Below are 16,846 nucleotides of genomic sequence, written 5' to 3' on the forward strand. Positions count from 1 at the left end.
GAGTCTAATTTCAGATTGTGAGAATCGGAGGCAGGAAGTGTCTTGTTTTTCCTTTGTGTTGTCTGTATCACAAAGGGATCCCAAGCCTCGCCTGAGGTCGCTATCATAAGGAGACATTAATGATTTTCTGTGAAAGGCACATAGAAGCACAATCATATGAGTATAGATTTTGCAGCATAAAATGTCTTTCTTACATGTAAGAACACATTTTTTTTCAGCATTAAACAATTTCTATTTTCAGAAAACAAGAGAAACCAATAGTCCAGGAACATAGTAATGCCTATAAAATTTTCCACAACCTCTGTGAATAAAATATGAATAATTCCAGTATGAATTAATATAGGCAATTGCAAACCCTTGAAAAATGGGTTCTGTGTAATGGAAATGGCAAATGTGATACTCTAGTAATTACCTCCAAACAGAAGCCAAAATTGAGTTGCAATATTTAAAAGAAAAATATTTAAAAGAATATAATTACTAAAAAGTATTTAAGGTAAATACAAGGCTCATAAGGAATTTTTTAGTTATTAAATTTGTATTCTAAATTGAATCATCTTCCAGTCTCAAAGAATTTCTTTTTATTTAAGTAAATTGAACTTACTTTGAGGATCAATCAAAACTCAATTGTAATATAGCACAATGAAGTCCCATGCTATAGAAGTGATACACAGAACTGAAAGATGCGTGTGGGCTTTTTGTTTTCCTCTCCTCTCCTCTCCTCTCCTCCCCTCTCCTCCCCTCTCTTCTCCTCTCCCATTCCGTCTTTGGGGTAAGTCTCAGCACAGCTGTTTTCGTGGTGGAGAGCACAGGCAGAGAATAAATGTGCCCTTATTCTTTTGTTCTGGCGGTCTGTTTACTAGCCTGCCAGACAGTCAGACTTTAGGGAAATGTCATTAGCCACCTGCTTTTACACACTCCAGCATAAATATCTATATCTGTATTTTTCAGAAGTAAAAGGTAACATAGATAAAAAGAATACAAGCAGAGATGTGTTATTATTAATAAAAGGCTTTGAACAGTAAGAAAGTTAACTCACTTTCTATGAAGGCAGTTTTTTTAAAAAAACCCAGTGTTTACTCATAGAAGTGGATTACTAGAAATGAGAGACAGGTAATTGTTTCTTTCAGTGGTAAACATGAATTACTATTTTGTCTCCAAAGGAGTTTCACACGCCCTCTAAAAGCTGAATGGCATGTAAGGTGAAATCCAAGATTGGGAAGATAGAAAAGTTGGTTGTTGATTTTAAGCTTAGTGGAGAAGACAAAGAGACAACGGAGCCATGTGTTGGCATCAGACATGCACAACGCAGGAACATTAGTCATGTAAACAAGGGAAACTGAGAGGATTAATAAGATAAATTATACGCTAGTTATCACTACCTGAAAATCTGAAAGAAAATATTCTATTTAAACAGCACATTACACGTTCCACAAACAAAGGATAAAAGGTGATAGTCTAGCTAATAAAACAGATTCTTACAGCTAAGTTACAGGTTAAAAAGGAATGGAGTCCGTGCTCCTGGTTTTGCAGTGGCATACATCTGCCTGCTTGCCCACTGGCAGGCATTTCTCTTTTAAGTGAAATATAATCACTTCCCTTGCACTAACCAAGAATTTGCGCCAGAATTTTTAGGCACAAAACCTCTGTAGAAGCTATTTTGCAATTTAAACTCACCATGGTATGATTTATTAATTGTTGAAGTCATTGAGACAGGCTATCAGAAATTTGTGCTTGCTTTCTTATCAGTCAAACTAGTGCTGATATATAATATGGAATGTGTTAATGTAAGTCCATAATCTGTACAATTAAAGTTTAATATTTTAAATCTAAATAGCTTATCTGCCAGTGTTTGAAAACTACTTTACATGGACTGTACCTGCTTTAACCTATTGAAGGCCTGATTCCTCATCACTTAGTACAATATTTTGTCATTAACTGTGCCAGACATGGGATTAATCCATACAGGAAAATGGATAGGTTTTCTTTCCATGGAGATGTCTACAAAAGGAGGCTCTAAGAGAAGAAATTCCACTGGAAGCCTTTTGCAGAGATTTTATTAACCATTGACCAAGAGCAATTGGTAGTGAATGGAAAAGATTTTGTTATCACCTCTTTTTGTGTGTTTTAGGAAGCATTTTGTGGAATATTTTGGCACAAAGCGTGCAACACACTTTTGTTTCAAGGGAAAGATGCACCATGGATGAAGGAATCTTAGCCACAAAATGGAAATTCTGTTATTCACCTAGCTTGAACTTCTGCATAGCGTTTTGCCCCACCCAGTAGTAATCCTGGACTACCTGTCTGCCTGGTATCCACTCAGAGGCAGACATGTTCTCACAGAAGTTTTTTATTTTGCAGAATCAGCATTTTCAGATGAAATACTGTTCCGCTGGAAGTTTTCTGGTGAGCTCTAAAGGCAGTAGCTCTAATCTCACAGATCTACCACAAGAAACCAAGGCTATTTGTCTGCCAGCCATGTGCCTGAGCACAGGCTCTGTGGCTTTACACTGCTCCTAAATATTCCCCAGAAGCATGAGCAGTTTCTCAATTACTTTTTATTTTGATGTTGGACCAGAAATTTTCCTGTTGCATTTCTACATTTTGAGGCCTGCCCACATAGTCTGTCTTTGGGACTTGCCTGCCCTCTCCGCACAAACCCTTCTAAAGTCCTTTTAAGTGGGTGCTTCCATCTAACAGGCAAGGCCTACAAAAGTGGAAGACATGTGCCTCACCTTGCCTAGCCAGCAGCCAAGTATCTGTGGATTTCAGGAATGCATTTTGTATTGCATAGCCCCCTTTCCTGGCATCCACTGCTTTGAAATTCTTACAGGGGCCTGTCTCCTAGGGGGCTGAGACAGGGAAGAGAGTCCTGCAGACTGGGATCTGCAGAAGTAGGATCCTTCATAGGAGCACCCAGATGTTGCTTTAGGTTCTTTGTGGGTGAATAGTTTTATAGCATTGTTTTACGGTCTTCTGGAATCCTATACACATTAGTTCTTTACAGGCAAAATCAACTGTTACAGAAAGAGACCTAACACTGTGGTAAAGTCCCTTCTCCAGTGACTAGAGAGTCTATCAGTACAACAGAAGATGCATTTGGTCACATATTGGAACAAATTGATATTTTCCACTTGCCAAAGTTATAAAACTCACCTTTAAATTTATGAGTCAGACTGAATAAAGCATGCTACAAAAGCAACATGGTGTGTTATCTCATAAATAACTTTCTTTAGTCTTTCTTTTGTAGCTTCTTAATGCTTCACTCCTCTCATAATAAGAAAAAAAAAAAGGCTTTTTTTTAAGCTTAAAGCAAGTGGGTTTTCTTTTCAACTGGAAACCTTGAACAGTGGTAAAAAATCCTTCAAGGAGATATGGAAGATATGGAAGTAACCTCTGCTTTCAAACAAAATATTTATTTCCAGAAAACTTAGCCCATGAAAGGCTATATATCTTTCAACAGTTATTGCCCTTCTTGGGCTGCTGCACACTAAACACCGTGGCTTTTCAGTGCTAGTAAGTCCTTCTTGGGTACTTCTACATATTGATGTATAGCAATGATACTTGCAAGCAACAAACAGCAGATGACTCAAGGGAACATCAAAATTTCTGAAAAGTTTACTAGATCATTTTAATAAAAAATTATTTTCCTTTAGGAAAAGCAATATTTTTAAATATAAGTTTTAAATTGTAACTGCTTTTAACCCCATAATGTGCAAATCTGCTGATATAGTGGGATAATGAGGTTACATTACAAGATCCAGAAATTGCATGTCTCTTCTTTCAAGCAATTTGGATGCACCTGCATTTCTATAACAAGCCATTGTTTTTTTATATAACAAGAACTAAAATAGTTGATTTCTGAAGGACAGGGAAGGAAATTTAAGGTAATCACAATAACACGGGAGAAAGTGCAGTCAAGGTCATTGAATACTGAAAGCTGTGCCAACTTGTTGATCGATCTACTAATTCCAGCTGAGAGTACTATGAAAATGTAGGTCTCAGTCCTGAGGAAATATCATCCGTGATTGACAGAGAGGTATTTTTTCCCATTAGAAGGAGTCAGACTTCCTTGGTGACAGACCAGCTCTTTGCTTTTCCGCACTATGCTGGATTTCAGATGTGAGAATCTAAATGAAGAAGGACAGCTGGTAAAGGTTTGAAACAATGTCTTGGTAGATAGAGAATTGTAGAACTGAAGGATAATTGTGTTTGACTTCTACCACGAAACATCAACTCACAGCCATTAGGTTTCCTTCTTATTTAAGCAAGGCTTATCAGTTCCCACTAATCTTGATTCACAGGTTTGGGAAACTTGAGTCAATGCTTGTAAAATGGACAGTATGGAAAAAAATATTCCAAAAATTTCCTTTGGTAAATAATGCAGGGCCTGAACAACAGCATAAAGATAATCATACTCATATTAAATGAGCTTTATTATTTCAAACATACATATAAACATGTAGGAACACCTGTGACACCCTTTATGAGAAAGTTCAACATATATTTGACGTAAAACTAACGTCGATCGATTTTTTCATACTTCCCATAATTTTTATCATTTAAGTATACTTAGAAGAGTGCTTTTTAGTATACATAAACCAAACCATGCACTCTATAGTAATATCTGCTTATATTCCCCAAATTGCTATGACTTCCCACAAAAGATTGTCTTAAAGTTCTTTTTGGCTAAAGACTGTGAGAAACTGCACCAGAAAGAAAACATGGCTTAAGACCACACATATTCAATGTAGGATGGGCTTGCTAGCATGAAATCTGCTGATGTGGCGCCTTCCCTTTGCAGTTACTGCAGCTCTATACATCTAGACGTATAAGAGCGCAAAGCTGACATCCATGATTCCTGGAGTTCTTTCTTCCTTTATTGGCTTTGTTGATGTATCTCCGGGTACATCGTCTGCCTTATACTATTTCTCCAGTTGCATCTTGTTCCTATTGTGAATTTTTCTCTCAACTGTCAAAGCAAATATTTGATGAAAACAAACAAATAAAAACCAAAAGGAAAAGAAATGAGGTATCTTTGTCATCATACCTGTCTATGCACACAAAATTTTTCAGTAAGTAGAGGGAAATTGTAGCAGTACACAAGGACCTGCACAGGACCTTTCCACACCAGAAAGCACTATTATGCAGCTATCAAGTCCAAGTATCTGATAATAGCACCCTCTGTGACACAAGGAGAAGGGAACCACAGGAACTGTTCCTCGAAAAGGAACAGAGATGCTACTCTGTTTTGAAAAAGCAAGCTTCTCCTCTTGCTATTGTACCTACTGGCTACCCTGATATCCTATGGAAAGGTAAGACAGGGTCCAGGATGGCTGCTGTTGCTTCTCTGTCATGTTGGCACATTATCACGTTGGGTTGGTGTCATTAAAGTACTTTGAATTAATCAGTAAAGTAGGGTTGCTGTTCCTGTATGTCAGCAACCAAAAACGCCACACAAAAAATTCAATGTTTTGACTTGTTTTTTCCAGTGGAGGCCTGAATGTGATCTTTGGAAATTACTTTAATACATTATTTAATACATTTTAAACATTAGCACCCAGTCACATTTCTTCAGTTGTTCAAGGTTGTTTTGCGGTTAATCCAGCCAGTACACCATTGCAATGGGTTGAACTACCCCACCCTTACTCCACAAAGTAAGTCACTGTACTGCAAAACTGCATCCCATCACAAAAGCCTTCTTCCTTGCAGAGAAGCTCCAAGGACAAGTTTCCACCAAACTACCCAGTGCATTGTTGATAATGAGCTCTAAATGAGGTATCACGGACAGTGGAAGTGATCTATTGGTGACTGCTAATTCCAAAGCAGGTTCTGAACTGTGCCTCTTTACTGTATTTTACCATGCTTCCTATTCCGTTTTAAATCTTCTTTTCCACAGCTGCCATGAGCATAGACCCATATATTTTGAAGCAGAATCTTAAACATTGTTTGTGAAGGACAGTTTGGGCACATGAATCTTTGTTTCTGCCCCTTAAAACTCACCTCTGATGACATGAAAGAATAAAATAAACAGTTCTTACAAAGATGACAAAATAATCAGATGATAGACAAAATTAAAACCTAAGCGCTTTGCAAAATACTCCAAAGCAGTTATTAAGAAATACTTTAAAAGAAGTACTTACTCTTTTAGCCGACATTTTTAACATATTCTAGTTGCCAAAGGTATAGCCCTAAATTTAAACTCTATGCGATTTCTTTTTGGTAAAAAGAAAAATCAAAAGGGATAAACTCAATCTTGGTTATGTGATTGCCTCCCTTCAATAACCTTCAACACCTACAGATGTTGTAACTGGAACTGTTGTACTTCATTTCCAAACTACAGACTTCTTCCTTTTGAACTAAAAGGAGAGGTCCTTTAGCAGTGAGCTGTAGCTGAACCTGTAAGTCCTTACTGAACTAAGAACAATCACTAGACACTTAACCAGCCCTATCATAAGCGACCGAAACACCTCAGTCCTTCAGATACCCATAGATAAAAGCTTTGGTTTACAACAAGCAGGGAAATGACTGGACCCAACCTACTTGCAACAAAATGATTAATAACTCCACTTGACTAAATCCTTTTTCTTAAATACCTCTGGCACATGGATATTCAGCAGATTTAAGTAAAAGAGAAGTTTTAAGTGGTACCACAACAACAGACTCTTTGATCTAGTCTTTCAAAAACAAAATTTTGAATTAGAATATTTTTAATATAATGAAAAAAAAAGAACTAATTTTTTCTTGCTTCACAGAAACATTCTCATTTCCCTTTAAAGTAAATGGGTTAGACATAAAGCCAAACATTTTTTTGAATCTGGAATTACAAGACTGGATGAAACAGGGTTTCATAATTGCAGCTGTTTTTATCCTGAAACCTGGGGGTGTTACTTGGCATGTTAAAAAAAAAAACCAAAACAACAAAGCAAAACAAAAAACACCAAAAAAACCCTAACCATCTAGTGGTGATTTTGTGGGGCCAAATCAACATGACTATATACATCAAGTGCCGCAGGAATCTCTGAATTGACTAGCTCTAGTGCTCTTTCATAAAACCAGTGGAAGTTGCTGGATTCCCCTAATGAATGGCTGACTCTTTCATTTTGTTGTACAGCAGCTGGAGAGCAACACGTAGCTTTTGAGAATGTTCCGTTGTAGTGTGCTGCAGCCTTGCAAGACACCTCGTTTTCCCCTCTCACCAACAGGCAGCAGGAGTAATGCAAATGGAAAATGATGGTATGTGTGGAACAGAAAAAGTGTCACCTCAGGAAAAGCATCACGTAGTCCAAAAACAGTATCTGAGAGATTCAAATTAACAGAGGAAATACAGACATATCACCATCCCATATGAGGTCTAATATGCCATTCTTCACTATACTGAAATCTCAGTTTGGTACTGAGTATAGCAGTGAGCAAAGTCACCTTGCTCTTGCCTACTGGACCCAGTGTGAACCATATGTAAGCTAGCTACATGGTCTCACAGTTTACCCTTTGTATGCAGATGAAAGGTATGTCTATTCTCATGCTCTCCTTTAACCAGACTCAAGGATGAAGGTAAGTTCACAGCATTTTTTGCTTCCTATCTATAAATGTAAAACACCATGTCAGCCTCCATCTAACAAGGTGTTAGATGGGGTCTAAAGGTCATCTAAAGGTCCAAGGCTACGTATCAGCTAGAATATCCTCTCCACCGGTACACAATCAAATACTTTTTATAATTTCTTCTATTCTGCATAAATTGACCACAAATCCCAGTGGCTTTCCATCTCCACCATCACGAAGCATCTTTTGATTAGTCTTGTATTTGCTCGTGTAAATATATGAGTGTGTGTCAGCGTGCACACATGTGCATATGGAGGGAAAGAAAAAGTTGAACAACACATTCTCGTATTTTAAAATGTGAATGTTAAATCCCATCTGAATGAAGCATATTGCCCCAGAAAAGGACAGACTGGCTTGAAGAGAAAGTGCAATTATGAAACAAAATAGTCTAAAGCACAACTTTGGATCAGTTAATATAGTAGCACTTTTACAGACAAGTTTGCATTTAACAAAACCAGATTCTTTGCTGAAAAGGGAGGAGTATACCTTATCTTATTTTTGTATAAAAGTTCAGAAATAAAATAAAGAAGAAACAGGAACTCTTAGACCGCAAGAAGAATGTTTCACAATTTTTTATCATATGTTAAAAAGTTACAGTCTTTTCGACTCTAAATTACAGAATTATTTTAAGGAGCTTTTTTTCTTCCTAAACTATCAGCAGATATTTATGATTTCACTGAAATTATTCTCCAAGTACTGATTTGGTGATAAAAGCTACATTAATATGTCTGTTTTCACAGATACACACATTCGAAAACAGATGATCTAAATGAAGGTGGTATTCCTTCAGGCTGGCTGTTTGCATTTATCAACATCACTCCAATACTTCCAGTGTGTTTTAACACTTTCTCAGGTGCCAGTTGCAGTTTGCCATTTATACTGAGGAACAGAAGGTATAAAATGGTGAAAGCAGACTACAACAGCATTCCCTGGCATCTGACGCTCTAACAGGGACATTTTTAAGCATTCTGTATTCATTTTGAATCATCATTTTGAACAGAGAAAGGGGGGGAAAAAAAGTGAGGTTACTTTGGTTTGACTTTCAATTAATCATGGCATGAGCTGAAAGTTTTACACCTCTGGACCAGGCTGTCTCTTCCAAACCCTTTGGGTTCACTGAATGCCGTGCTGGGAATTGAACAGATCAGGTGCTACCTCATGCGGTTGTATATGTATACGTGTATGTGTACATATATGTATATTACCAACATATTTGTCTGTATGCATAAATAACTTCCCAATTTACTGAAGAACATAGCTGTTTTTTAAAAACAATCAAAAAACACAAAATTACACCCTGTATTGTGCAACCTTTTGTATCATATCTACCATTTCGTATGTACCACAAATAGTGGCCTAAGTAGTGCCTGTGAGTCTCCTTTTCTTCTTAGACAATGTAAGAGAAAGACAGGAATAACATTTATACATCTCTGCTATTATTTTGTCTGTACAGGATGCTTACAAAATTGTGCTTTTACAGAAAATCTGGGAAAGCATAACTTTTTCATTCAAGAAACACTTTAAAAGTGATGCATCTTATTCACGAGAGGACAACCAGTAGTCACACACTAGATAGAAAACAGAGTTCAGTCAGAGGCTTAAGGCAACACAATCTATCTTATATAAAAGAATAATCTTTCTGTCTTGGGCCAGATGCTTGTAGTCTAGCTTCTTCGTAATAGTCTTCCACTCATTAAGAAAATATCTAACTAGGCCCAAGACTTCATGTAATTTCTCAAATGTTTTCAATGAAAAAAATAATAATCCAGCAAAGCAAATATCTGAAGTAGCACTTAAAAATAAATTAAACTTTATTTTCCACTCTGTCGTGCTTTTCAAATACTTATTATCCAGATAAATGTGTTATTCGCTTTTACCAGAGATTTACTGTGGAGTTTCAAATTCTTGCAACGATATAACAATGTTCCAAGGGACTTACAATATAATAAGCTGACTGATTTGAAGACTTCTATTTTTAAAGTTCCACCACATTCCCATTAGAAGCTAAAAATTCTGTGGAATAAAAAAAATAATAATAAAAAAGTAAGTGATAGAAGGCTATCTAGAGAAAGACGCGTTTTTTTTCTGAACTCAACAGCTGCTGATAAAATATTTTCCAATACCGTATTGCAGATAAACTATATACTAGCACTTCTCTGTGCAAGTAAGTAACAAGTCCCAGATGTCCTTTGCAGGCAAAAGAAGAAGGCATTCATGCAGGGCAGCAAAATTATGAAAGACCTTAAGAGAGAGTGGACAAAGAGGGACAAATATTCCCTACAGTAAAATTCTGCAAACTACACCCATTTCTGCAGTTGCACAGGTTTCTTCTGAAGAAAGCTATGCTTGGTGATTAGGTTAAGATAGCTGATTAGGGATGGTTGCTTTTATCTCCCCTTCCGTATCCCAAGCAGGAAAACTCTCAGTGTATCTTGGGCCACTCAGTGTATTTTACTAGACAATGTACTAGACAGGTACCTGGGATAAAATCCTACCCAGCTGAAGTGAATGGGACCTGTTGAATGCATAGAGCAAGATACCTCCGTAGTTGGTATTCCTATAGCTAGCCCTGTACCTCATGCATTGAGAGTCTCTCATGTTTTATGACCCAGGAGACAGGGATGCACATCAGCGTGATTTATGATATTAAAGAAGGTAAGGTGATGAGTGGGGCAGAGAAAAGGAGACCAGGTTTCTGGCCATGCTGCAATTGGCAGCCCATATTCAAGGGAAGCCCCTAGAAGACAACCATCCCGGTGCTATAGCCCTTCCTCAGTACATGACCTGTTTCCCTCCTAGGGCTTTCTGCGAGGTGTCTCACAGCTTGGGATAGAAGTAAGTCAGGAAATATGCTCCCCATTCCTATTGTTTTCAAACACAGGGGCAAAATATGCCAGGCTTTGTTGAGCAATTTGCTTGTGGGAGTTTTGCTCAATTGAGGATTCAGAAGTTGTCTTGTGGTTTGGCTGGCGAGTTCGAAGAGAACCAACCAATATTGAAAAATTATTTAAAAACATGTGTGACCTTGTCTGCACCATGTGGCCAGTTCAGTGGGAGCCCTGTGGGAACCGCTTAAAGAAAACTGGTTTGGAACACGGCCTTTTCTCTTTCCATAGTATCTCAGCCTATGATAGACCTAAAGTTGAACAATGACCTGTGATTTGCTTTTTCTCTCCACATTTATTTGCGCTTTTTTGTCAATGATAGTACAAGAAAAGAAACTGTACAACCATCTAATTCAAACTGGAGTATGCAATTTCAAAACAAAAATGTCTGCTTACTTAAGTGGCAAATTGTGATAGATGTTCAGATGTCTATCTACATTCAGACATACCACAATTTATAAGAAATGCAGGCAACACCAAGCTCCTAAGAAAACCATGTAAATAAAGACGAAATGGATGAAAGTTCACGAGATTAATTAACTAATGAAATATCTCTACTCTTTTAGAGGAGTCACATTGAAGTAACTGCCCTTCACTGCAGGTAGTACATTTCTCTCGAAAATTAAATGCCATATTTTGAATTGTTCTGCAAGACTACAGAATTTGCCATGCAAAATGCATGTAGAAAATATCTCTAAATGCTTACTCACCTCTTCCTTTTGTTAGACAAATATTCCCCAACTTTGTTGAGCTAGAAGCAAAATTGGGGGAAGCGGGGTGGGGAGTGGAGAGAAAAGAAAAAGTAAAGTATTGTCGGTATGTTGTGAAGCAATAGAATGTTTTCAGAAAAGGTGCCTGACTTCAAAGGACCTCATTATTAATAGTCTATACAACCAGTGGCTTTCTACAAATCCCCAAATACTGTTCTTGTCTTTCAAGGGCACCTCACTTGCAGATGTGAAGAGCACTGGTAGAAGTGCTCTTGTATTGAACCACCTTCAGAAGACTAATCATATATCTCTTTCCTTTATGTGAAAGATCTTAATTCAAAAGCAAAATACTGATACTTAACTGTTATCTGTCCATATGGGCAAGATAAGAATATTTAATCCAATGTATAATTATGCCACATGGTGTATATGCACATCTGTATGCCTTGTGCTGCTTACTCCCTGCTTTTCATGGTTTGCGTTGGTGAGATTTGCTAACTCTTTTGTTGCAAAACTAATTAAGATATGATGATTTCACTTATGTGATCCAGTCTGTTCCCAAAGTACAACCTACTGCCAGTTTTAGGGCCCAGACATTCTCCTGAGTTATGCTCTGGGGTCATGTAACATTGAGATTTTCTCCTGCATGGATGCTACTTAACTCAGACAGTTGAGCACCTGAGTATGCAGAAGTACATTAACAGGCAGTAAAGCTACAGCAGAAAATGTGAGAGGCTGGATAGGAAATATCTTACTACCAACTGTTGAATTTATAATGGTGAATTATGGGTATGCGCATACTTCTCTGCTTTTGAGTTCAGAGCTCAGGTGTTTAGATGGCAAATAATTCTTGTGCAAACCAAAAAAAAAGGGAAGGGAAGGGAAGGGAAGGGAAGGGAAGGGAAGGGAAGGGAAGGGAAGGGAAGGGAAGGGAAGGGAAGGGAAGGGAAGGGAAGGGAAGGGAAGGGAAGGGAAGGGAAGGGAAGGGAAGGGAAGGGAAGGGAAGGGAAGGGAAGGGAAGGGAAGGGAAGGGAAGGGAAGGGAAGGGAAGGGAAGGGAAGGGAAGGGAAGGGAAGGGAAGGGAAGGGAAGGGAAGGGAAGGGAAGCAAAAACCCAAACTACGATGCAACCATCCCAAGAAATTCAGTGTACAACATCCTATCTGTACTGTACTTATTAGGCCTCTGTTTTCACCAAAAATGTCATTTCCATGACTTTGGATGCTCTCTCTGCAACAACCAGTATTAATCTTAATTCTTCATTGTGCTTTCCAATTGCTAAATATTCAGATATTTGGATTACTGGTACACGGATTACTCTACTGTCTGTGTAATCACATCATATGGTTTTCTGCAGTAGAAGGTTTATTGGTATTTTAGAGGCAGTAATATGTAAGTGGAATTGCATGCGGTGGATCTATTTTTCCTTTTCTTTATACCAATTTTTTAGTGGATGATGCCACTGATTACAAGCGCACCCATGTATCAGAAAAGATCAACAGTTCCAAGAGGTGTCTTTTTGATGGGATGCTTCATTTGAGCATTCACCTGAGGGCTGAGTAGATGATCCATACTAGTGATAGTTCTACATGTATGTCAAACTATGGAATTTACGATTTCATATTTTGGAGGATGGATATACTCTATTACTAATCACAGTTGTCATTACATATTAACCCTCCAGGATATAAACTGAGACACCTTCACTGAAAGAAGTGGAAGAGTAGTAAGTTCAGAATGAGAAGAAAAACAGAGAAGTGGACAGTGATGGATGACTGAGACATTTAATTTTTTTCTTTTTATACTGTGAGCAACTGTAACTATTTACAATCTTGCCTGAAATTCAGTGGTGTTTTTCTAAGGGAATTTCCACTTCTGTTAAGAATTGCATCACGTTGGTACTGAAATGTTCCGTCCCTGTGTAATTCCTTTCCCTCTCCCCAGGTTTCCTCGCCATCACTATCCCTGTCCAGCAACTTCTTTATCATAATCTCTCCACTTCCCATTGGGTCCTAAAAGACATATTGCTAATTTCATTCCCTCAAGAATATGGGAGCCCAGAGCTTTTATGGCATGGGGAAAGTTGAAAACAGACCTTGTGCCTCTGTGCCACCAGTGCTGGAAGAGCGTCCCTGCAGATGTTGCAGCTGCAGCATGCCAGCGCATTACAGCATCCGCATTATGAAGAGACAGCAGGACAGCACAATCTGCTCTCGTCTAGACTCCACCAGACTGAAATCTGAGGTCTGGAGTAGAAGGTTGGTATGAAAGCAGCTCATATGGGGTTTATAACTTCAGTGTAGGCAAGAACTCAAATTCTGAAGAATTGAGAGGCAGAAGTACTAGAGACTTCAGCCAACTTTCAGTTGGGCCTAATTCCTATTGGCTGACAGTCATGATTTTGCACACAATATTTCTGTATCACATCTGTACTTAAAAGATTCCTCAAGGCTGTTGCCTGCATACACGGAGAACAGATACGAGGGTAAAGGACAGGGCTTCATGTACCTTTGCAGCAGCAAGCAGCTGTTGTTCCTAACCCTGAACTGCCAGTGCACTCGGAACCATCTCTCCCTCTCACATAATCCCTTTCTTTCCAAGATGAAACTTTCTTTACTCGTTTCATCAAATGTTGTGGAAGCAACATTTCCACCAGACCTTTGTCTCAATGCTATTTCCTCTGTGGTTTTAAGTCTAAGGATCTTTGGTGATCTTTAGACTCTTTCTAAGATGTTACTGACAGCTTAGGAAAAAAAAATATTAAAAATTCTATTAGCGTCAAAAGACAATATACAGGGAACGAAAATGGCTGGAAATGTTTTAGGATTTTGCAAGTCAAGGAAAAATAGTCTACCATGACTGAAGTGAAATGGTTAACTGTACTTCTGTGACACCCTTCCCTTTTAGGTAACTCCCCAAAAAGGGGATAAAACATGGTTTTCTACACTTGTGTAGCCTCATTGGTAAAAACACGTGTTTTGCGCATGTGTGTCACACACAGCCTACGCATCCCGCATGCGCGGCCCTGATCTGGTGAAGTCTGACACAGAGATATCCTTTTTCATGCAAGTATTGCCATCAACATCAAAGGGAATATTTCCAGGAGTAAACTTGGTCGTGTGTTGTGACTACCAGGATCAGGGAGCTGGTATGAGCACGTGTCCCCATTTACTGTACCAAATAGACACACATTGCTCCTTTTGCTGTCGCCTCCCACGGCGGAGGCCTCATTCTGCAGCAGACCAAAGTGCGATATACTGGCAGGTGGTCTCTATCAGAAAGGTCACCGACATTGTCAAGCATCTTTTGAAGGGTGACATTGCACCTAGAAGGTTATCGGGCCAGAGCCATGAAGTCCACAACAATTTCTCTGACAATATTGTAAACAGGTAATATCTCTGACCCCTTTTGAGACTGAACAAAACACAGGAGATTAAAGTTCTTCTGCACCTCTTTCACCCCTCCATCATCCATGTATACACTTCCCCTAAGCTTTGTCTTGAAGTACCCTGCAGAAGTAGCGAAGTTGTGAAAGAGCTACTTTAATTATAAGTACCACAGTAATGAATTCAAGTACACTCATTTATCATAAAGGGCTTCCCCATCTGTCTCTAAAGTATGCTCAAAAATGCTGTGTATTTGATAACATGAAGGTTGAGAATTTAACACATTTTAGTTTTAAGCACTCCATTTTGGTTAGCTTTTCGTAAGACTGTACAACTGCATTTTGACTGAAAGAGCAGATTGGGGTGTGTGAGTGCGTGTGTGTGTGTGTGTAGGGGGTGTGTGCGTGCACGCACGCCTGCGTGTGTGTGGTCTCTTCCTAATTTATTTGCACTTCAACCCATTGGGATCAAGCAGCAATCCCTGTAGGCAAAAGAAGATTAGGGAAAGCGACTGACTGTTTTTTCCCAGACACAGAAGGGAAAGCGACTTCTCAAGTACCGCAAGTTTTTCTGGCCACTGTACAAATTGTTCCTGAGTATGGAGAGTTTCCAAAAGACCTAATTAGCAACTCGCTGCAAACATTTCTTTGCATTAGCTAATGATCCGGCTACACTTGTAAGCAAACAGTACCAACATATCTAATCAATGCAGAAAAACCAACAGAATGCCTATTAAACATCTGGATGCAATTTTCTAGTTAGACTTCGAACAAAACGAAAACATATGCAGGTTTCTTTGATCTACGCCTCAACAAAGAAATTGTCGATAAAAAAACACACTGGCCAGTCAATGTGTCATTTTCATAAAGCCTGGTCATTTCTCTTCAAATGTTCCCAGTTTAATTTTGTTGGTTTCCTGCAATCTCTAATTTTACCATATTGTGTGAAACCACAAGGGATTCTTTGGATCTGATTTTATTTGAGGTTTTACTGCTGCACGATCTGCTACTGATGTTTTTTTGAATTCAAGTCGGGGAATTCTTAAGGATGAAAGAATGGAGGAAGGGAATACAGACATGATGGTAAAATGACCTAGTGCAACTTTTTGAACATTCTTGCCTACAAGGAAAGCTACTAATTAAAAAGAAATCAAATTACAAAGAGGTTATGCAATGGCTATTAGCCAAAAGATAGCGAATAATTAGAAATGTAATTGCTTTACCCTGCTCACATCATTTGCACTTCATAAATAAAGAAATATTTTAAAAGTGATATTGTTTTGCATGCCCCCATAATAATTATCATTCTTGCAGCTGTACAGGCTCACTACTATACCACATGCACTGTATGACACAGATACACTACTTTTTCCTCTAGTCCACCTGTGCTCTCCTGCCATTAAAAAAACCCAACAAAACCAGAACAGCCTCCTCCCCCCCCCGCCCCCGCACATACTTTTTAAACGTACTGCTCGTTTCTCTGTCAGTTGAAAATCCAATGATCTCTCAATCTACAACTTGGAAAGCATAAAATCTATTGACTTCTATAATTGCATCCTCCACTGATTTGCTCTCACTACATAGGTAGTAGAACAGCGGGATAAATCACAAATTTGCTAAATTGTTTCCCGCCCACCTGCAGCAAACTCCCAGTGATTAACATCATCAACATTTTTATTATATGTGCCAGCTTGTGGGAAGTTAAAAAATATTGCTTGTAAATAGTACTGTTAACAGTAAAGGAAAAAATATAAACAGTATGGTAAACAGAACATCATACAATACGTCATTTCCCAAAAGAACAGATGCTACATCTGAAACCCTTTCAGAACATTCAAGCTACATTTTGGACCCGATACTGCTTTTTTTCAACTCAAGGCTCCAACTGCTTCCAGTGAGATTTCAGTACACAGTCAATGCAGGATTAGACCCTTTGCTACTACATTAAAATGCTTACAGTGAAAAACAATTGATTTAAAACAGCAGGGTTGAATGGATGGTTAAACAGAATGGTTTGGAGGGGTGTAATAGTGAAGGCAACCTTTTTACTGTGTTTTTAAAACATGAGACAAAGGTTTAATTTTTAATTTTTAATCCGGTTTGAGAATTGTGTAAAGTACATACAGTACTGTAGCTTAGCTATCTAGTAGAAAATACTACCTTCAGTTGAACACAGCTCTTTACAACACGCTTAGCCCTATTTTGGCCTGTATTTCAGTGGTGTAAATGGTGAGTGTTGCCATGGAATGAGGATGTTCAGCTTGCTGG

The sequence above is a fragment of the Chroicocephalus ridibundus genome, chromosome Z, assembly GCF_963924245.1.
Source record: "Chroicocephalus ridibundus chromosome Z, bChrRid1.1, whole genome shotgun sequence".
Taxonomy (NCBI): domain Eukaryota; kingdom Metazoa; phylum Chordata; class Aves; order Charadriiformes; family Laridae; genus Chroicocephalus; species Chroicocephalus ridibundus.